Below are 20,235 nucleotides of genomic sequence, written 5' to 3'. Positions count from 1 at the left end.
TTTTAGCTGCAAGGTTTGTTTGGAGAAGCCAGAGTTCCTCTCGTTGAAGCAAACTCAATTGAGTGCGGCTCTAAGAGATGTGTAAAAGTGTATAACATATTGAACTAAGATGTGGAGATGCCGGCGTCAGTATTGAGTGCTGAGGCTGTTGTAGCAATGTCGTCGTCGCGGGGGATGCTGGTGTAGAGTGCCATTGTCCATTGTGACAAGGAGTATTCCTGGTTCAACTACTCCATGGGTGTTGAGTTTCTGTAAGAAGTTCGTGGTGTCGTTTCAGAAGCCGGGGGCCCCTTTTCGATGCGTTTCAGGATGCCCTCGACTTAGCCAGAGAGGATCTCACACAGAATCCTATTGCCTAATATTGAACTAAAATACTCAGGCGGAAATTGTTGCAGTAACAGCTGGCAGAAAGATTTGGGAACAGTGAAGATTTAAAATGTATGGAAGGCATAGGGGCATCGCACTTCAGAAGGAAGTATTCGGTCGATTGAGTCTGTACCGGCTCTCTGACAGAGCATCCCACTCTATCCCCAGGTAATTACCCCGATATTCCCCCTAACCCAAACATCCTGGGACATTATACGGCAATTTAGCATGGTCAATTCACCAACGCTGCACATCTTTGAGGAAACCCATGGGGACACTGGAAAAATGTGCAAACTCCACAGAGACAGTGAATGACGGACAGATTTGAAAGCGGGTGACTGGCCCTGTGAGGCAACAGTGAAAGTGGTTGTGGATAAGATAAGTTTATTTATTTGTCACAATAGGCTTACATTCACACTGCAATGAAATTACTGTGAAAATCTCCTCGTTGCCACATTCCGGCGACTGTTCGGGTACGCTGAGGGAGAATTTACCGATTCACCGAACCTGCACATCTTTGGAGTGTTGGAGGAAACTGGAGCACCCAGAGGAAACCCACGCAGACACGAGGTGAAGGTGCAAACTCCACAAGACAGTGACCCAAGCCAGGAATCGAACCTGAGGCTCCGGCGCTGTGAGGGAGCAGTGCTAACCACCGTGCCGTCCCAAATAAATTAAAACAATGCGATAGCCGGGAGTCGAACTCGGGTCAACTGCTTGGGAAGCAGCTGTGTCACAACTACAGAACATCACTCGGCCAGAAGAGCCGAGTAATGGATCGATCAAGTTCTCTACGAGGATGGTGGAAGCAGAGACGATCAATGATTTCACAGAAATAGTTTATCCATATTTGCTGCGGTGTGTCTGATCTACAGGACACCCTGCAGTAAGTCACCATGCTGATTTGGATAGCAGCGTCCTCCTTGTGACATGTACCATCAAGAAGGACGAGAGAGTCAGCAAAGTGGAAACGGCACCACGTTGAAGACATACTTAAACATTATTTGGACAGAAATCAACATTCCTTCTTAATGGTTTAAAACATGGAATTTTGTTCCCAAAATCACTATGAATTGATAAAGTGAGGTTTCCATCCTTTCCGGTTGTATTAGATACATATTGTTCCATATGTTTCTTTCCGTGTCTCCGATTGTTTGTGTTTGCCTGTTGGCAGCTGTTCCAATTTAACATGTTCAACTTACCGCTCATTCTGTCCATATCAACCTTACATAAGGTAAAAATTACAGCATTTGAGTGATTTTGCCCTGCCTCAAACACTCATTTCTGAATGTTTCGCTGCTGTCAGAATATTAATTAATTATTTCTTGATACTTATTACTGAATTTAGCATTAATATTTCTCTTCTGGTTTCAAAGCATCGTTGAGGGCAGGAGACACGAAATGACAAAGGAGTTGATGGTATGAGGCTAAGGTAAATGCACTAGTACTGAGACTATAAATGTGCATAATATTCCAGAAATGTACAAAATTGGGACAATGATTCCACATTCAAAGAAATGCAACAATTTCAAAGAAGAATCATATAATCCCTGCAATGCAGAAGGAGGCCGTTTCGCCCATCAAGCCTGCATAGAAAACAACCCACCGAGTTCCTATCCCCGTAACCCCATGTATTTACCTTGCTAGTCCCCCTGACACTAAGGGACAATTATAACATGGCCAATCAACCGAAGGCACACATCCTTGGAGTGTGGGGGGAAACAGGAGCACTCAAAGGAAAGCCATGAGGACACAGGGAGAACATGTGAACTGTACACAGACAGTCACCCGAGGCTGGAATTGAACCCGGGTCGCTGACGCTCTGAGGCAACAGTGCTAAACATTGTGCTTCCCACCTGCCTTAAATTTGATTTTATTTGATTTTTGGTTTGATTTATTATTGTTACCTGTATTAGTATACTGTGAAAAATATTGTTTCTTGTATGCTATACAGACAACGTATACCAATCATAGAAAATGAAATGAGAATGTAGTATTCCAGTCATGGCCAGGATGTAGAAAAAGATCAGTTTAATATAAGGTAGGTCGATTCAAGAGTTTGATGGCAGCAAGAAAGAAGCTGTTCTTGAGTCAGTTGATACGTGATCACAGATATTTGCATATTTTTCCCAACAGAATGTGGAAGACAGTATGTCAGGAGTTTGTGAGTTCCTTGATTATGCTGGCTGCTTTTCGGAGGCAGCGGGATGTGTAGACAGAGTCAATGGATGGAAGGCTGGTGTGTGTGATGGACTGGGCTTCGTTCATGACCCTTTGTAGTTGCTTCCAATCTTGGTCAGAGCAGGAGCCTGTGATGCAACAGGAAATAATATTTTCTATGGTGCATCCGTAAAAGTTGCTGAGCGTCGTAGTGGACATGCAGAATTTCCTTAGCCTGCTGAGAATATAGAAGTGTTGGGGGGCTTTGTTATAGCGTTGGCCTGGACGGAGCAGGACAGGTTGTTGTTGATCTGCACACCTAAAAATTTGAACCTCTCGACCAAAAGAAAATGGCAGATTGATAACGGCAGAAAAAAAGGGACAAAATAGAAGGTCTGTGATAGTGTAGAGTACAAGAGAGATGAAATGCAGGAACTGGTGGTGCAAAACTACCATGAATAGAAAAAGAACGAGTGAAGATATCAAAGTAGTGCGTTGAGGAATTGTGCACTGAGGTTCATTGGAACACGGGAGAAGACGAAGGACAGAGAGATCAGAGTGAAAACAAGTGAAGAATTAAAAAGATAGTGGACCAGAATTCTGATCAGAAGTGGAGCCAGAAGTTTGGACTGAATGGAGGAATCCCACAGGGTTATTACACAATCTTTGTTTGGTCTCCACAATCCAGAGCAGAGCATGATGTAAACAGCAAATATGATTAATTGGGGAGACGAAACTGGCCTTTCATTTGGAAGTAATGTTCAAGGCGTTTTACTATGAGCAGATTGGATCGGATGAGGGGGGCGGGGGCGGGGAGGGGGGGAGGGGGGCGTGGGGTGGTTGTCGTTGGGGGTGGGGGGCGTGGGGGGGGGGGGTGGTGGGGGCAGAATTGCCTTAACTGATAGGAAATGGGTGAAGGTGTAAAGAGGAAAATCTCCACTCAGAAAATTGAAAGGACTGCAGAGGGGTGTGGAATTCTAGTGGTGGCAACAATCTAGAGTTGGCAGAAATGACAAAGGATGATGCATTAAATGAGAAGAATATTGGGGAAGAAGGTAAAGTGAAGTTTGTTTATTTATTAGTGTCACAAGTAGGCAGACATTAACACTGCAATGACGCTATGGTGAAAGTCCCCCAGTCACGTCAATCCAGCACGTGTTTGCGTACACTGAGGGAGAAGTTAGCATGGCCAATGCACCTAACCAGCACATCTTTCGGACTGTTGGAGGAAACTGGAGCACCCAGACGGAATTCACGTAGCCATGGGGAGAACGGAGTAACTTCAAACAGACAGAGACCCAAGTCAGCAATCGAACCCAAGTTCCTGGCGCTGTCAGGCAGCAATGCTAATCATTGCACCACTATGTCACCATGAGGACAAGGGGAAAACATCCATAGTTTTAGAGGGGAAGGGATGGGAATGAAAAACAGGAAGTGGGACAGAAAAGCTTGACATCCCTGTCAACCTCAGTGGGAGCAGATCATCTGGTGAGGAAACAGGAAAATGGATTACAATTGTTGGTGTGATAAGTTCCATATTCTCTCCTCATTGTTCAGATCCCGAAACTCAAATTCCACATGTAAGATTGATTTCTATATTTCTTTTTTCCAACATGTTATTTTGCTTATATGTCATATTGGGCAGAGTATTTATTTATTATATATTATTTGATTTATTATTGACATAAGTATTAACATACAGTGAAAAGTATTGTTTCTTATGCGCTATAGAGACACAACATACCGTTCATAGAGAAGGAAACGAGAGAGTGCAGCATGTAGTGTTACAGTCATAGCTGGGGTGTGGAGAAAGATCAACTTAATGCAAGGCAAGTCCATTCAAAAGTCTGATGTCAGCAGGGAAGAAGCTGTTCTTGAGTTGGTTGGTGCGTGACCTCAGACTTTTGTGTCTTTTTCCCGATGGAAGAAGATGGAAGGGTCCAGGGTGCGTGCGGTCCTTAATTATGCTGGCTGCTTTGCCGAGGCAGCGGGAAGTGTAGACAGAGCCAATGGATGGGAGGCTTCTTTGCATGATGGATTGGGCTACATTCATGACCTTTTGTAGTTCCTTGCGGTCTTGGGCAAAGCAGGAGCCATACCAAGCTGAGATACAACCAGAAATAATGCTTTCTTTGGTGCATCTGTAAAAGTTGGTGAGAATCGTAGCTGACATGCCAAATTTCCTTAGTCTTCTGAGAAAGTAGAGGCATTGGTGGGCTTTCTTAACTAAAGTGTCGGCATGGGGGGAACCAGGCCAGGTTGTTGGTGATCTGGACACCTAAATACTTGAAGCTCTCGACCCTTTCTACTTCGTCCTCGTTGATGTAGAGAGGAGTATGTTCTCCTTTACGCTTCCTGAAGTAGATGACAATCTCTCATTTTGTTGACATTGAGGGAGAAATTGTTGTTGCCGCGCCAGTTCACCAGATTCTCTCTCTCATCATTGTTTGAGATCCGACCCACTATGGTGGTGTCGTCAGCAAACTTGAAAATAGAATTGGAGGGGAATTTGGCCACACAGTCATAGGTGTATAAGGAGTATAGTAGGGGGCTGAGAACACAACCTTGTGGGGCAGCGGTGCTGAGGATGATCGTGGCGAAGGTGTTGTTGTCTATCCTTTCTTATTGTGGTCTGTAATTTCGGAAGTTCAGGATCCAGTCGCAGAGGCAGGGACTGCTTCGTGAAACACCTCTGTTCAATTCATAAACATCACTCGGATTTCACAGTCTCCTGTCATTTTAATTTTCTACCTTGCTTTATACTGCTCTTTCCATTCAGCCTCCTGCAATGTTCCAATGAAGCTTAATGTAATTTCCAGGAACAGAAACTCATCTCTCAATGAAACATTTTACAGCCTTCCAGACTCAGCACCGAGTCAAACAATTTCAGACATTAAACACAGCTCCATTTTGCTTTCATTTTTCTTTGCAGGTTTTGGTTTTTACCCTCATGTTTATTCTTGTTTTTGTTTTCACTTCCTTTTCAACACAAACTTGGGTTCGTTACCTCCCGTTTAGACTTACCCCACCAACTTTTTTGTCAGTTGAACATTGCTGTACTTCACCGTATTCATACTCGATTCAGTGATGAGTGACGAATGAGGGTGGCACGGTAGCACAGTGGTTAGCACTGCTGCTTTACAGCTCCAGGGTCCTGGGTTCGATTCCCGGCTTGGGTCACTGTCTGTGTGGAGTTTGCACATTCTCCTCGTGTCTGCGTGGGTTTCCTTCGGGTGCTCCGGTTTCCTTCCACAGTCCAAAGATGTGCGGGTTAGGTTGACTGGCCATGCTAAAATTGCCCCTTAGTGTCCTGGGATGTGTGGATTAGCGGGTAAAATATGTTGGGATATGGGGGTAGGATTGTGGTCGGTGCAGACTCGATGGGCCGAATGGCCTCTTTCTGTACTGTAGGGTTTCTATGATGAGAATTTATTAATGTTCTGACAGAAAATTAACATCTCCACCTTCTCCCTGTAACCCTGCACGTTTGTCTTTTTCATGTCACAGCCTAATTCTTTTTAAAATGCTTCGTTTGAACTTACCTTCATCACACTCTCCGGCAGTGCATTCCTCATATTAAGCATTCACTGTGTGAGAAAGGTTCTGTTTGTATTTCTATTCCATCCTTTGCTAATGGTGTTCCATCTGCTTTCTCATCCTTGATCATTCCAAGAGTAGTTACAGTTTGTCCCTATCCACTCTATCCAGACGATTCGTGACATTTAATACCTCTATTACATCTCCTTCAATTTTCACTTCTCCAAGGAGAACAATTCCAAAGTCTTTGATCCATTTCATGAGTGAAGTTTGTCAGTCTCACAAACAATCTCATGAACCTTTTATGCACTCTCCAATGCCATCACATTCTTTCTAAAGTGTGGCTTCCAGAACAGGCTACAACACTCCAGCTGGATGTTTTAGTGTCTTACACCATTTGAACACAACCTCCTTGCTCTTGTAGTCTATGACCCTGTTAATAAAGGGTAGAATTCAATATGCCTTATTAAACGTATCTTACCTGTCCTGACCTGTTCAGTGACATATGCACACGCACAACCAGCTCCGTCTGCTCCTGCACCTCATTTAGAGTTGTACCCTTTATTTTGTATCTCTATAATCTTCCCACCAGAATGAATCCCTTCACAATTCTCTGCTTTAAATTCCACCAGCGTCTTTTCCATTCATTCGAACAACTTATCTCTGTCCTTTTTGAAGATTCGCACGATTCTCCTCAGAGTTCGCAACACTTCTAAGTTTTACATTATCCACAAATTCAGGAACGCTGCCTTGTACAACATTACCTCGATCACTAATATACGCTGATGCATTTTCATAGTATTTATAGCTTGTGTGAATATACAAGAGATTCGCTGCAGATTGAAGCATTTAACGAAAAAATGAAGCGAATGTAAATATCTGTCTATATATTCCACGTAAATGTCACAAATGCATTGGTGTTGATTTCAAGAGATTTTATTATCAGTATTAACAGAAATTAGCAGAAAATGATTTTGATCCATCGACCTCTGGGCTATAGGCCCAGCACACTTCCGCTGTGCCACTCTGCTACAGCACTCTGAAGTTTTGCTGCCTATTAATGTAGCGAGAGAAATATTCATTGCTGTATTGTTATTTAACCCAACACCAGTGTATCGTCCATAGTTGACCTTGAGAATGACTGCTGCAGTCCCTGAGGTGTAGGTACCGCCACAGCGCTCGTAACCTAATAGTTTTCGGGAGGTTGTTCCAGGATTTTGCGACAGTGAAGGTAGTTACATTTTTCCAAGCCAGGATGGTGAGTGCCTTGGAGGACAATTTCTAGGTGCTGGTGTTCCCATGTATCTGCTGCCACTGACCTTCTAGACGGTCGCAGTCGTGGATTTGATTGTGCTGTCCAAGGAGAGTAGATGAAGAAAAACTGTTCCCATTGGCAGATTGGAGAAGGATCGTTTTTAATGTGCTGAGAGATTAGGACCTGGAATGCACTGCCTGAGCGTGTGGCAGAGACAGCATCAAATCAGGATTGTCAGGGGAAAGGGATTAGCACCTGAAGAGAAAGGATTTGCAGGTTTTTGATACAATGACTGGGAAAGGGTCGAGATGAGTTGTTCTTGTACAGGACAGCACACAGACAAAGGGTGTAATTGTCTCTCTCCCTCTCTTTTGTATCTATTCTAAGATTCTACAGGTGCTGGACGCATTCTGTCTCCGGTACAACATAAGTGTGATTATTCATTATAAATCCATCTGAGACACTTTGCAAATCTGTACTCATTCTACCCAGAAGATATCGAATTGAAATTGGGCCTTTTGGTGCACTTAGTACATGATTCCACACGATCCTCTGCTCAAATCTTTAATGTAACATCATCTGCTTATCTCTGAATTTCATTCTCCATCGTCTCATTACCTAGATTTCCCTTCAATACAGCTGAACTAATCGAGTCAACTGCTCCAGCCTATAACAAGTTCCAAATTATACCGACTACATGGGAAAGTACATTAATATTAAATTCTTTATTGGATTTAATGCTGACATCCAATCATTAATTCCTGTTTGATCTGCCTCTGCAACAGGGACAGTTCATGTAAATATCTTCCTCTCTGTTGCAGTTCCGGGTTGCGGCCAGTAGATGGCATCACACACTGGTAGACTGAAGTTTAGTAAGACGTTTTACAACACCAGGTTCAAGTCCAACAGGTTTATTTGGTAGCAAATGCCACCAGCTTTCGGAGCGTGCTGCTCCTTCGTCAGGTGGAGTGGGAGATGTGCTCACAAACAGGGCATACAGAGACACAAACTCAATTTACAGAATAATGATTGGAATGCTAATCAAGCTAATCAATGCTAATACAGCTTCATAGATAGAAACCCGACAGTGCAGAAAGAGGCCATTTGGCCCATCGAGTCGGCACCGACCACAATCCCACCCAGGCCCTACTCCCATATCCCTACTAATCAAGTTTTAAAGGTACAGACAATGCGAGTGGAGAGGGCATTAAGCACAGGTTAAAGAGATGTGCATTGTCTCCAGACAGGACAGCGAGTGAGATTTTGCAAGTCCAGGCAAGTTGTGGGGGTCACAGATAGTGTGACATGAACCCAACATCCCGGTTGAGGCCGTCCTCATGTGTTCGGAACTTGGCTATCAGTTTCTGTTGGAGGGATAGACAGAGACAAAATCTGCTCGGCCAGATAATGCATCAGTGCCAAAAATCCTTGTAAATTCTGGTTTGGAGAAAAAGAAGCTGCAGTCTTAGCTCTCACTGATATTGTCGCAGAGACACATTATTCATCCCACAATCAGGAACAGTGCTGCTTTCTGACAGAAGGGATGGGGAGCGGCGACAGAACATAGAAACGCTGTAGTTCAGAAGGAGAAAATTTGGCCCACTGAGTCTGGACTGACTGCAATCCCACCCAGGCCCTATTCCCACAACCCCACACATTTACCCGGATTATCCCCCTGACACGCTGCATTCAATCCCTCTGACATTTAGCGTGGTCAATCAACCTAACCCACACATATTTGGTCTGTGGGAGGAAACCAGTGCACCCGGAGGAAACCCACGCAACGCGGGAGAAAATGCAAACTCCGCACAGACAGTGACCCAGGGCCGGAATGGAACCTGGGACTCTGGTACTGTGAGGCAGCAGCGCTAACCACTGTGTCAACCACTTTGCCGCAGTGGCATTCTGAATGGTCCAGTTCTAATCCGTGTGCAGGATCAGAGGGACCTGAGGTTCAGAGAGATCTTTGAACGTAAGAGGAGATTTTGAGAGATTCGATCGGAAAGTGCACTGAATCCTTGGCTTCATCAATCGAGATACTGATTATAAAAACAGGGAAATTATGCTCAATCTTTACAAAGCTCTGATCAACTGCAGCTGTTTTAGGATTGCACCCAGACCCGGGAACCACATTCTTGAAAGAGTGTGAGGGTCCATGGGAGGGAGAAAAGGAGATTTACCATTTTAGATCCAGCGATGAGGGATTTTAGATACAAGGTTTGGTTGAAGATTTCGAAGTTTCTCTGTTTGCAACAAAGAAGATTGAGTGGTGCAGTAAGTGACGTGTAAAAGAGTATAACATATTGAACTAAGGTACACAGGGGATGTTGCTGCATTAGCTGCGAGCAGAGGGATTCTGGGGATCAGTAGTGAATGTTTAAGACAGGATGTGTAGGAGATATAGGATCCCTATAGTGCTGTATGAGGCCATTCTGCCCAGTGATTCTGCACCGACTCTCCGTCAGAGAATCCCTCTCCAACCCTGTAGCCACAAGTAATTGCCCTACTAATCCCCCTGACACTAAGGGTCAATTTATTCTGGCCTATCCATCTAACCTGCATTCTTGAAGCTGGGAGGAAACCGGAGCACCCGAAGGAAACACAGGCAGACACGGGGAGAACATGCAAACTCCACACAAAGGGTCACCTGGATTCGAAACGCTCCTTCTCTCCTTACAGACGCTGCCAGACTAGCTGAGATTTTCCAGCATTTTCTCTTTTGCTTTCAAACTCCACAAAGGCAGGCACCCAAGAATGTAAGAAGTGGACTTTAGTTTTCGCTGGTTACAGCAGCTGGAGATTTCCCTTCAATTTTCTGGTGTCGGAAACCAGCGGAGCATCCAAAAATAGAACTGACAATTAATATAACCACAGTAGTTATTCACATGGCGCTAGCACCCGCCGCTTTCATGCGTGTGCTAACGCCGTGGGCTAATGGATAAGGTGTTTGACTTCGGCGATCATGATGACGATAATATCAGAAGATTGCCGGTTTGTGTCCTGCCGCCGTCGCTTTATGCAGAAATTTTCTGGTGGCATTTCCGGAAAACCGTGATATGCCTCGTCAGCTGAAAGTTCTGCATTTATTGCCAACATTGCAGGGCGCCTTTTCAGAAAGTACTCTCTTGTTGTTCTGTTCATTCAATTTTCTCAGATCATTAATTTTTTGAGTTCCGAAAAATCAATCTTACCTGTGTGATCCTAATATATTATTGATGCTCCAGAATGGAGCAACAGGCTTTGCAGCAATCGGTTTAGTAGAACTCTGTGGGGGGAATTCTAATCTCCTCAGGAAGAGGTTTAATAAGGACCGGAACGAACTGTTTTTGTTTACAGGGATGAAAGACTGCGCTGGTAATCCAGGGGCCGGCACTAATATTTGCGGACATGGAGTGAATTCTACCATGGCAGCTGGTGAAATTTAAATTCACTGATTTGATCAAAGTGGAATTGAAAACTGGTTTCAGTAATGGCCGCCTCGAAACTACCGTCGATTGTTGTAAAACCTCATCTGGTTCACCAGTGCACTTTAGATAAAGAAGTCTGCCCGCCTTACCTGGTCTGGCCGACATGTGTCTCCAGACACAGAGCAATGTGGGTGACTCCTACCTGCCCTCTGAAATGGCCGAGTGAGCCACTCTCAGTTGAAGGGCAATTAGGGAAGGGCAACAAATGTTGGTCCTGCAGGTGACACCCACAGCCCATAAAAAGTAGTGTCATTGAGAACAAAGGAAAGACCTGGTAAAGTTTTGACTGCTTGCATCTTTCTTTTCTTGTAATCACAAGGCTGAGGTGTGGCCTGATGCTGGGCTTTAAATTAGTGAAAGATTATTTAAAAATCATTTCGATAAAATGGACCCGAGAAGGGCAGATAAGAATGTACCTTACCCTTTCATACATGTCGTTGATAGTTGGTATGTACCTGGACTGCGTGGTTAGGGCTCTGAATAGTGAGGACGGATAATGGAACACATCACACCAACACTTCTGATCCATTTTCCTATTTCCTCAACAGATGATCTGCTCGCACGAGTGCTGATGTGGAGGTGCCGGCGTTGAACTGAGGTGGGCACAATAAGAATTCTCACAACACAAGGTAAAGTTGGAATCACAAGCTTTCGGAGATGTGCTCTTTCATCAGATGAGTTGAGGGAGGTTGACAAACACGGCATCGATGGACACAAATACAATTGAGCGATAATTACAGATTGGAGTGTGGACAATGGTTAGAATGCGAGTTTTTTCAGGTAAAGATATAGACAGCAAGGGTGGAGAGAGGGATAACCACTGGTTAAAGAGGTGTGAATTCTCTCAAATCAGGAGAGTTAGAAGGATTTTGCAAACTCAGAGAGTATGGTGAGAGTTGTGTGTCCTGTGGCTTGAACCCAGGATCCCGGTTGAGGCTTTCCTCATGCATGTGGAAGTTGCCTGTCAGTTTCTGCTCGGCGATTCTACTTTGTCGTGTGCCATGAAGATACCCAAAGATCGGAGGCTAAGTGCCCTTGACTGCGGAAGTGTTCCCCGATTGGAAGGCAATACTGCAGCTTGGTGAGGCCGCACGCACTTTCCGATGGTCGAGTGATAAGGATTCGGCGCTTTTCACCGCCGTGGCCTGTGTTCGATTCCCAGCCAGGCAAGCTACTTTCCATGCCCAAAACAAAGGAATTTCATTCCCAAAAGAAATTTGGTATGTCAGCTATGATTCTCACCAGCGTTTACAGATGCACCAAAGAAGCATTCTTCCTGAGTCTATCACAGTTTGGTATGGATCCTGCTCTGCCTCATACCGCAAGGAACTACAAAATGTTATAAATGTAGCCCAATCCATCACGCAAACCAGCCTCCCATCAATTGACTCTGTCTACACTCCCCGCTGCCTCGGCAAAACAGCCAGCATAATTAAGGACCCCACGCACCACGGACATACTCTCTTCCACCTTCTTCCATCGGGAAAAAGATACCAAAGCCAGAGGTCACGTACCAACCGACTCAAGAACAGCTTCTTCCCTGCGGCGATCAGACTTCTGAATGGACTTATCTTGCATTAATTTTATCTTTCTCTCCACTCTATCTATGACTGTAACACTACATTCTGCACTCTCTCCTTTCCTTCCCTGTGAACGGAATGTTTTATCTGTCGAGCGCGCAAGAAGCAATAATTTTCACTGAAGGCGAAAACATGTGACAAAAATAAATCAAATCAAATCAAGTGAAATGAAACAACTGATCAGATCACATTGATCCACTGGAGCAAGCTGAGAGGGGTGATTGAAAAGCAGCAGTGCTGGTAAGAGATTAATTGGATTAATTGAATTGTTTATTTATTTAATTAGTCAGCTAGTGTGTGTATTTTTTTGGCCTTTACTTTAACAGCAGTTTTTCAAGTTTAAAGTGAAAACTAGAAGTGGGCAGCAAAGGAGTCTGGGAAGGGTTTTTATTTTAACTTTAAAAGTCAGTTACCTGGGAGGTTCCCCCTCATTGATCCACTGGAGCAAGCTGAGAGGGGTGATTGAAAAGCAGCAGTGCTGGTAAGAGATTAATTGGATTAATTGAATTGTTTATTTATTTAATTAGTCAGCTAGTGTGTGTATTTTTTTGGCCTTTACTTTAACAGCAGTTTTTCAAGTTTAAAGTGAAAACTAGAAGTGGGCAGCAAAGGAGTCTGGGAAGGGTTTTTATTTTAACTTTAAAAGTCAGTTACCTGGGTGGTTCCCCCTCAGTAGTAGTTTTTTTTTTCTCTCGGGCCCCTAGCCCTATAAATTGGTGCAGAGGAGATACCCGATCCTCTACACTGGTAGAGGATCCCACCCTTCCATCCTCCTCTAACCTAATTATAAGTGTGGGGAAGTTTTTTGTTTTCTTTTTTTCTTGCTGGTAATGGCTTCAGGGATGGCAGTTCAGGCAGTATGCTGCATCTCCTGTGGGATGTATGTGGTGAGGAAATCCAGTAGTGTTTCAGGAGATTTTAGTTGTAAGAAGTGCATTAGATTGCAGCTTCTGGAGGAGCGTGTAAAGGAGCTGGAGGGGGAGGTAGAGGAACTCCGCATAATTCGGGAGGCGGAGGTGGAAGTTGATAGGAGTTATAGAGAAATAGTAACTCCTAGAAATGAGGCTTGGGTCAATGCCAGGAGGAGGGGTAAGAAGCAATCGGGAAGACAATCCCCTGGGGCGGTTCCCCTCCATAATAGGTTTTCGGTGCTGGAGGCTACAGTTGAGGAGGAATCAACTGAGCATAGAGAGCAGATCTCTGGGGGTGAGCCGAGTGAGAAAGCTCAGGTGGTTAGGGGCTGTAAAAGACTGGGCCTTGTGATTGGGGACTCCACAATTAAGGGGACAGATAGGAGGGTCGGAACTAAAGGTAGGGACTCAGGGTTGGTGTGTTGCCTACCAGGGGCTGGGGTCCGGGATGTGTCTGACAGGGTATTCAGGACTCTTAGGGGGGAGGGAGATAAACCACAAGTTATTGTACATGTGGGGACACACGACATAGGGAGGATAGGGGAAGGGGATATTAGGCAGGGATTTATGGAGTTGGGGTGGAAACTAAAGGCCAAGACTGACAGAGTGGTTATCTCTGGACTCTTGCCTGTACCACGGGATAGTTTAGAGAGGAATAGGGAGAGGGAAGGTTTGAATTCATGGCTGAGGGGATGGTGCAGGAGGGAGGGGTTCAGGTACTTAAGCAATTGGGGCTCGTACTGGGGAAGGTGTGACCTCTATGAGAAGGATGGTCTACACCTTAATCAGAAGGGGACCAATATCCTGGGGGGTAAATTTGCTAAGGCCATGCAGGGAGGTTTAAACTGATTCGGGGGGGGGGGAGGGATCCTGAGTAGTGGGGCTGAAAGTGAGGGATGCATGGATGGGGACTGCAATGCACGGCATTGCAGAGGTGGGGTGGAGCAGGGTTTGAAATGTGTATACTTCAATGCCAGGAGTATTCGCAATAAAGTGGGTGAACTTGCAGCGTGGATCAGTACCTGGGACTTCGATGTTGTGGCTATTTCAGAGACATGGATAGAGCAGGGGCAGGAATGGATGCTGCAGGTCCCGGGGTTCAAATGTTTTAGTCGAAGTAGGGAAGGAGGTAGAAGAGGGGGAGGGGTAGCATTATTGGTCAGAGATTGTATCACAGTGTCAGAGAGGAGGTTTGATGAGGACTTGTCTGTTGAGGTAGTATGGGCGGAGATTAGAAATAGGAGAGGAGAGGTCACCCTGTTGGGAGTCTTTTATAGACCTCCTAAAAGTTCTAGAGAGGTTGAGGAAAGGATTGCGGAGTCAATCCTGCTTAGGAGTGAAAGTAATAGGGCAATTGTTATGGGGGATTTTAACTTGACTAATATTGACTGGAATTGTTATAGCTCTAGCTCGTTAGAGGGGTCAGTTTTTGTTCAAAGCGTGCAGGAAGGTTTTTTGACTCAGTATGTAGACAGGCCAACTAGAGGTGAGGCTATATTGGATCTGGTGCTGGGAAATGAGCCAGACCAGGTGCTAGACTTGGAAGTTGGTGTGCATTTTGGTGATAGTGACCACAATTCGGTTACGTTCACCTTAGTGATGGAAAGGGATAGGCATGAACCTCGGGCCAGTGGTTTTAGCTGGGGGAAGGGTAATTATGAGGCTACTAGGAGAGAATTAGGAAACATAGGTTGGACTAGGAGATTACAGGGACTGGGAACGTCCGACATGTGGAGTTTTTTCAAGGAGCAGCTACTGCGAGTCTGTGATAGGTATGTCCCTGTCAGGCAAGGAGGAATTGGTAGGGCTAGGGAACCGTGGTGCACCAAAAAAGTTTCTTTGTTGGTTAAAAAGAAAAAGGAGGCTTATGTTCGGATGAGACGTGAGCACTCGGGTAGTGCACTAGAAAGCTTTAGATTGGCTAAGAGGGAGTTGAAGAGCGAGCTTAGAAGGGCTAAAAGGGGACATGAGAAGACTTTGGCGGATAGGGTTAAAGAGAATCCTAAGGCGTTCTATAGGTATGTCAAGAACAGAAGGTTGGTTAGGGCAAGTTTAGGGCCAGTTATAGATGGCAGAGGGAAGTTATGTGTGGAACCGGAGGAGATTGGTGAAGCATTGAACCAATATTTCTCTTCGGTGTTCACGCAAGGGGACATGAATATAGCTGAGGAGGACACTGGGTTGCAAGGGAGTAGAATAGACAGTATTACAGTTGATAAGGAGGATGTGCAGGATATTCTGGAGGGTCTGAAAATAGATAAATCCCCTGGTCCGGATGGGATTTATCCAAGGATTCTCTGGGAGGCAAGAGAAGTGATTGCAGAGCCTCTGGCTCTGATCTTCAGGTCGTCGTTGGCCTCTGGTATAGTACCAGAAGATTGGAGGTTAGCGAATGTTGTCCCATTGTTTAAGAAGGGGAACAGAGACTTCCCCGGGAATTATAGACCGGTGAGTCTCACTTCTGTTGTCGGCAAGATGTTGGAAAAAATTATAAGGGATAGGATTTATAGTTATTTGGAGAGTAATGAATTGATAGGTGATAGTCAGCATGGTTTTGTGGCAGGTAGGTCGTGCCTTACTAACCTTATTGAGTTTTTTGAGAAAGTGACCAAGGAGGTGGATGGGGGCAAGGCAGTGGACGTGGTATATATGGATTTTAGTAAGGCGTTTGATAAGGTTCACCATGGTAGGCTTCTGCAGAAAATGCTGATGTATGGGATTGGGGGTGATCTAGGAAATTGGATCAGGAATTGGCTAGCGGATAGGAAACAGAGGGTGGTGGTTGATAGTAAATATTCATCATGGAGTGCGGTTACAAGTGGTGTACCTCAGGGATCTGTTTTGGGGCCACTGCTGTTTGTAATATTTATTAATGATCTGGATGAGGGTATAGTTGGGTGGATTAGCAAATTTGCTGATGACACCAAAGTCGGTGGTGTGGTAGACAGTGAGGAAGGGTGTCGTAGTTTGCAGGAAGACTTAGACAGGTTGCAAAGTTGGGCCGAGAGGTGGCGGATGGAGTTTAATGCAGAGAAGTGTGAGGTAATTCACTTTGGTAGGAATAACAGATGTGTTGAGTATAGGGCTAACGGGAGGACTTTGAATAGTGTGGAGGAGCAGAGGGATCTAGGTGTATGTGTGCATAGATCCCTGAAAGTTGGGAATCAAGTAGATAAGGTTGTTAAGAAGGCATATGGTGTCTTGGCGTTTATTGGTAGGGGGATTGAATTTAGGAGTCGTAGCGTTATGTTGCAACTGTACACAACTCTGGTGCGGCCGCACTTGGAGTACTGTGTGCAGTTCTGGTCCCCACATTACAGGAAGGATGTGGAGGCTTTGGAGAGGGTGCAGAGGAGGTTTACCAGGATGTTGCCTGGTATGGAGGGGAGATCCTATGAGGAGAGGCTGAGGGATTTGGGATTGTTTTCGCTGGAAAGGCGGCGGCTAAGAGGGGATCTTATTGAAACATATAAGATGATTAGAGGTTTAGATAGGGTGGATAGTGATAGCCTTTTTCCTCTGATGGAGAAATCCAGCACGAGGGGGCATGGCTTTAAATTGAGGGGGGGTAGTTATAGAACCGATGTCAGGGGTAGGTTCTTTACCCAGAGGGTGGTGAGGGATTGGAATGCCCTGCCAGCATCAGTAGTAAATGCGCCTAGTTTGGGGGCGTTTAAGAGATCCGTAGATAGGTTCATGGACGAAAAGAAATTGGTTTAGGTTGGAGGGTCACAGTTTTTTTTTTAACTGGTCGGTGCAACATCGTGGGCCGAAGGGCCTGTTCTGCGCTGTAATGTTCTATGTTCTATGTTCTATGTTCTACATCAGACTCTGGCGAAAGGCGTGTTTTTGCGCTGCAGGGATTACGTGGTTCTATGTTGCAGACACTGCTTGGAAATCTGTTTGGTTTTCGAATCCGTGGCCGAACCGTGGACAGTAGAGCTTTAATTGAGCTTCTTAAAATTATCATCGGAGACAGAGAATAATTGACTTCAACTTCATGAGTTCAGAAACGGGTTGGAAACTTCGCTCATTTTCCAGTGGCTCACAGAAATACGCACCAATAATATTTTAACTGAGGCAGCTTTGAGCAAATGTATCTATATCAGACAACTGATGAGATGGTCAAAGCCACAGAAATAATTTTTCCATGATCCTGTGAGATTGGGGATGATATTTTCTGTTTTTGCTCAATCCGCACCTACCTCGGGCAATACAAAAGACAATAGAATTAAAGAAAAGCATCTGAGCTGTAAAGCACTTTGGAAGTTCCAGCAGTTTGGAGAAAAAAAACGCATTTCGAGACAAGATAAAAGCAAAATACTGCCGCTGCTGGAATCTGAAACAACAAATGAAAATGCTGGAACATCTCAGCATGTCTGACATCATCTGTGGAGAGAGACGAGCTGAGATTGTCCAGATTGTTCAGATTTCAACACAGGCCGTCTTTCCTCCAGAATTAATAAGAACATGCAGTTTGAAATGAACGGCAAACGCACCTTTCTGTCTCCGCTTGATTCTTGTTTTTTTCATGCATCCATCTCATTCTCTTTCTTGCTAATCCAAAAATCGGTTGGTGAAAGCCGCTGTTTGCTGCATTAAATGGGACTCCGTATTGGAGAAACGAACTGATCTCGTCCGAACTCAGTTGTCGCTCTGAATGTGTAAGTGGCAAGTGTACAGTACGCAAAGCATCGCTTCCTCGTTAGTATAGTGGTTAGTATCCCCGCCTGTCACGCGGGAGACCGGGGTTCAATTCCCCGACGGGGAGCTTGTTGCATTTTTATTATGTCACATTGTACACTCTGGTCGACTGAAGTTTGGACATCAGAGAGGGACATAACAGACAAAAATTGTTCACATTATATTGAACCTGGGACGGTGGAATTTCGAAATACTACATCTGTTGGCCATATCATTTTGAAATCTAGCCGTACCCTGTAACTAAATTAAATCATTTAAATTATGATAAATCAGCAAGGCTATGTTTTTTAAGTGAATGTATTAGTGCCGGTTGGCATTTTATTTTGAACCAAGTGGCATTTTGAATCACTGTTGTTGAGGATAGTAAGAATTGAATATCCAGCATGCAGTCTGCATTGCACCTTTTGCTTGTACAGTGAGCATTAAACGCTTAGCACTCCCACTTTCCGATGTGCCTTCACCCGACAACATCTCCCTACTCCGTCTCCCAAGCAGCCAACGTCGCACCTCCACTTTGTCTTTTGCCCATGGGAGGCTTATCGTGCCCAGTCCCCATTGTGTTTCACTTTGCTCAGTTTTATTGCCCAGATTGCATACAGTTCCAACTTTTCTATTCTCCATTAATAATAAATGAATAAATAGAAACATCCCTTGATTAAACACTGTCAGCTTTTAGGGGGTCATTTTCATGAAGTGCTGTGTGTGATTCCCGCCTTTATGCTTCTGTACAAATTCAGTCAAAGGAAAATTACCCAAATATATCTTCAATTCTGCTTCTCACTCACAAAGAACTGAATGGGCGACAGATACAGTTTCAATAGTAGCTTTAAAAGGTAGAGAATGGATTTACAAATTTAAAATCCAAGGGCGACATCAATGCCTGAAGTGGTTTTCAGGCTGTGGCGACGAGAATAACAATGCACATTCTCAAATTTGGATTGTTCAGAACTATAGAATGAAGCCTCCATTGTGGATGAAGGGAAACTTTAAACTGTGCAGCTGTGCTGTGCTTCAGGAGCTTGTTTTCCAGAAAGCTCCATTAATCGAAAATGCTGCCTCATCCGCTGAGCATTTCCAGCATTTTCTGTGTTTGTTTCAGATTTCCAGCTTCCAGCTTTGCGTTGTGTTCTGTGCAGATGTTTCACTGGAACAGGGAACAGGTTCTGATCAGCCCTGTGACAGATAGAGTAGAATGTGTCTCCCGACTATCAAACCTGCGAGATTTGCTTCCTGTTCTCTTTGTATAGTGGTTCTCATTTGAAGAATTCTTCTGACATGCATCATGCGGCTTCTTCATTGTTTCGTTATCTTTTCTATCTTCCTCATCATCCAGCTCTGGCTTTGGTTCCCCTCCCTCTCAACCTGATTGGAATGTACCGAGTCTGTACCTGAAACATCTCCTGAAAAATCACCCATTGTCCTGTTACAGTTTTTCCTGTCAGATTTTGGCTCCATTTTACTCTCGCTCAATCCCAGCTCCTCCCATTGAAGTTAGTCCTCTTCCCATTCAGAAGTGCTACTTTAGATTGTTCCTTGCTAATATCAAGCTTGTGATACAATGATCACTGTTACCCAAGTGAATACCCACAAACACTGGGATCATGCAGTCAACCTTCCTGTCAGTCTGTGTGAGAATGGAATTAATTCTGTATCTGCAATGCCTGATCTGCCTCCAGATTTGCTGCTCTATTTCTTTGTCACCACACCTACCTTTTTCCCTTCTCTGTCTTTTCTCTTCACATTGTATTGAATAGCAATCGCCCGGTTCACTCCATTTCTAAGCCACATTGTCATCATTGCCAGTGTATTGTATTCCCAAATGGCTATTTGTGCTTCTAACTCACCAACCTGATACACCACACTGTGTGATTACACACATGCATTCTAAACCTGTCCTTGTATTCCTCTTAGATTCCTTCTTCATCTACTCTGATCTTATATGGCCCTACTTCTTCCTCTCGATATTCCTCCTTTCTACTTCTATACACTGATGTCTATCCCCCTGCCAGGTTAGTTCAGACCCTCCCCATCCACACGAGTGACCTCCCCATGAGGACACAGGCATTGAGTATAGAATCATGCAAGTTATGCTGAGCCTTTAGAAAGTTTTGATTGGACCACAGCTGCAGTATTGAGTCCAGTTCTGCTCAGCACCCTTGAGGAAACAGGTGAGGATCATTCAGCTGGTGCAGAGGAGATGAACCAGAATGGTTTCAGCAATGAGGCTTTTAGCCACAAGGTTTGGTTGGAGAAGC

The 20,235-nt window shown here is 44.6% G+C and overlaps 1 non-coding gene across 1 annotated transcript; it reads left to right on the top strand.

Annotated features, from left to right (window-relative positions):
• Nucleotides 1-17,975: 17,975 nt before the first annotated feature.
• trnad-guc (transfer RNA aspartic acid (anticodon GUC)) lies at nucleotides 17,976-18,047 on the top strand. The gene has a single exon. It is a non-coding gene; the product is annotated as a tRNA-Asp (tRNA).
• The last annotated feature ends 2,188 nt before the right edge of the window (nucleotides 18,048-20,235 follow it).

The sequence above is a fragment of the Mustelus asterias genome, unplaced genomic scaffold, assembly GCF_964213995.1.
Source record: "Mustelus asterias unplaced genomic scaffold, sMusAst1.hap1.1 HAP1_SCAFFOLD_152, whole genome shotgun sequence".
NCBI lineage: Eukaryota > Metazoa > Chordata > Chondrichthyes > Carcharhiniformes > Triakidae > Mustelus > Mustelus asterias.
The sequence above is the reverse complement of the archived record's forward strand: the minus strand, read 5'-3'. Positions and strand labels throughout refer to the sequence as shown.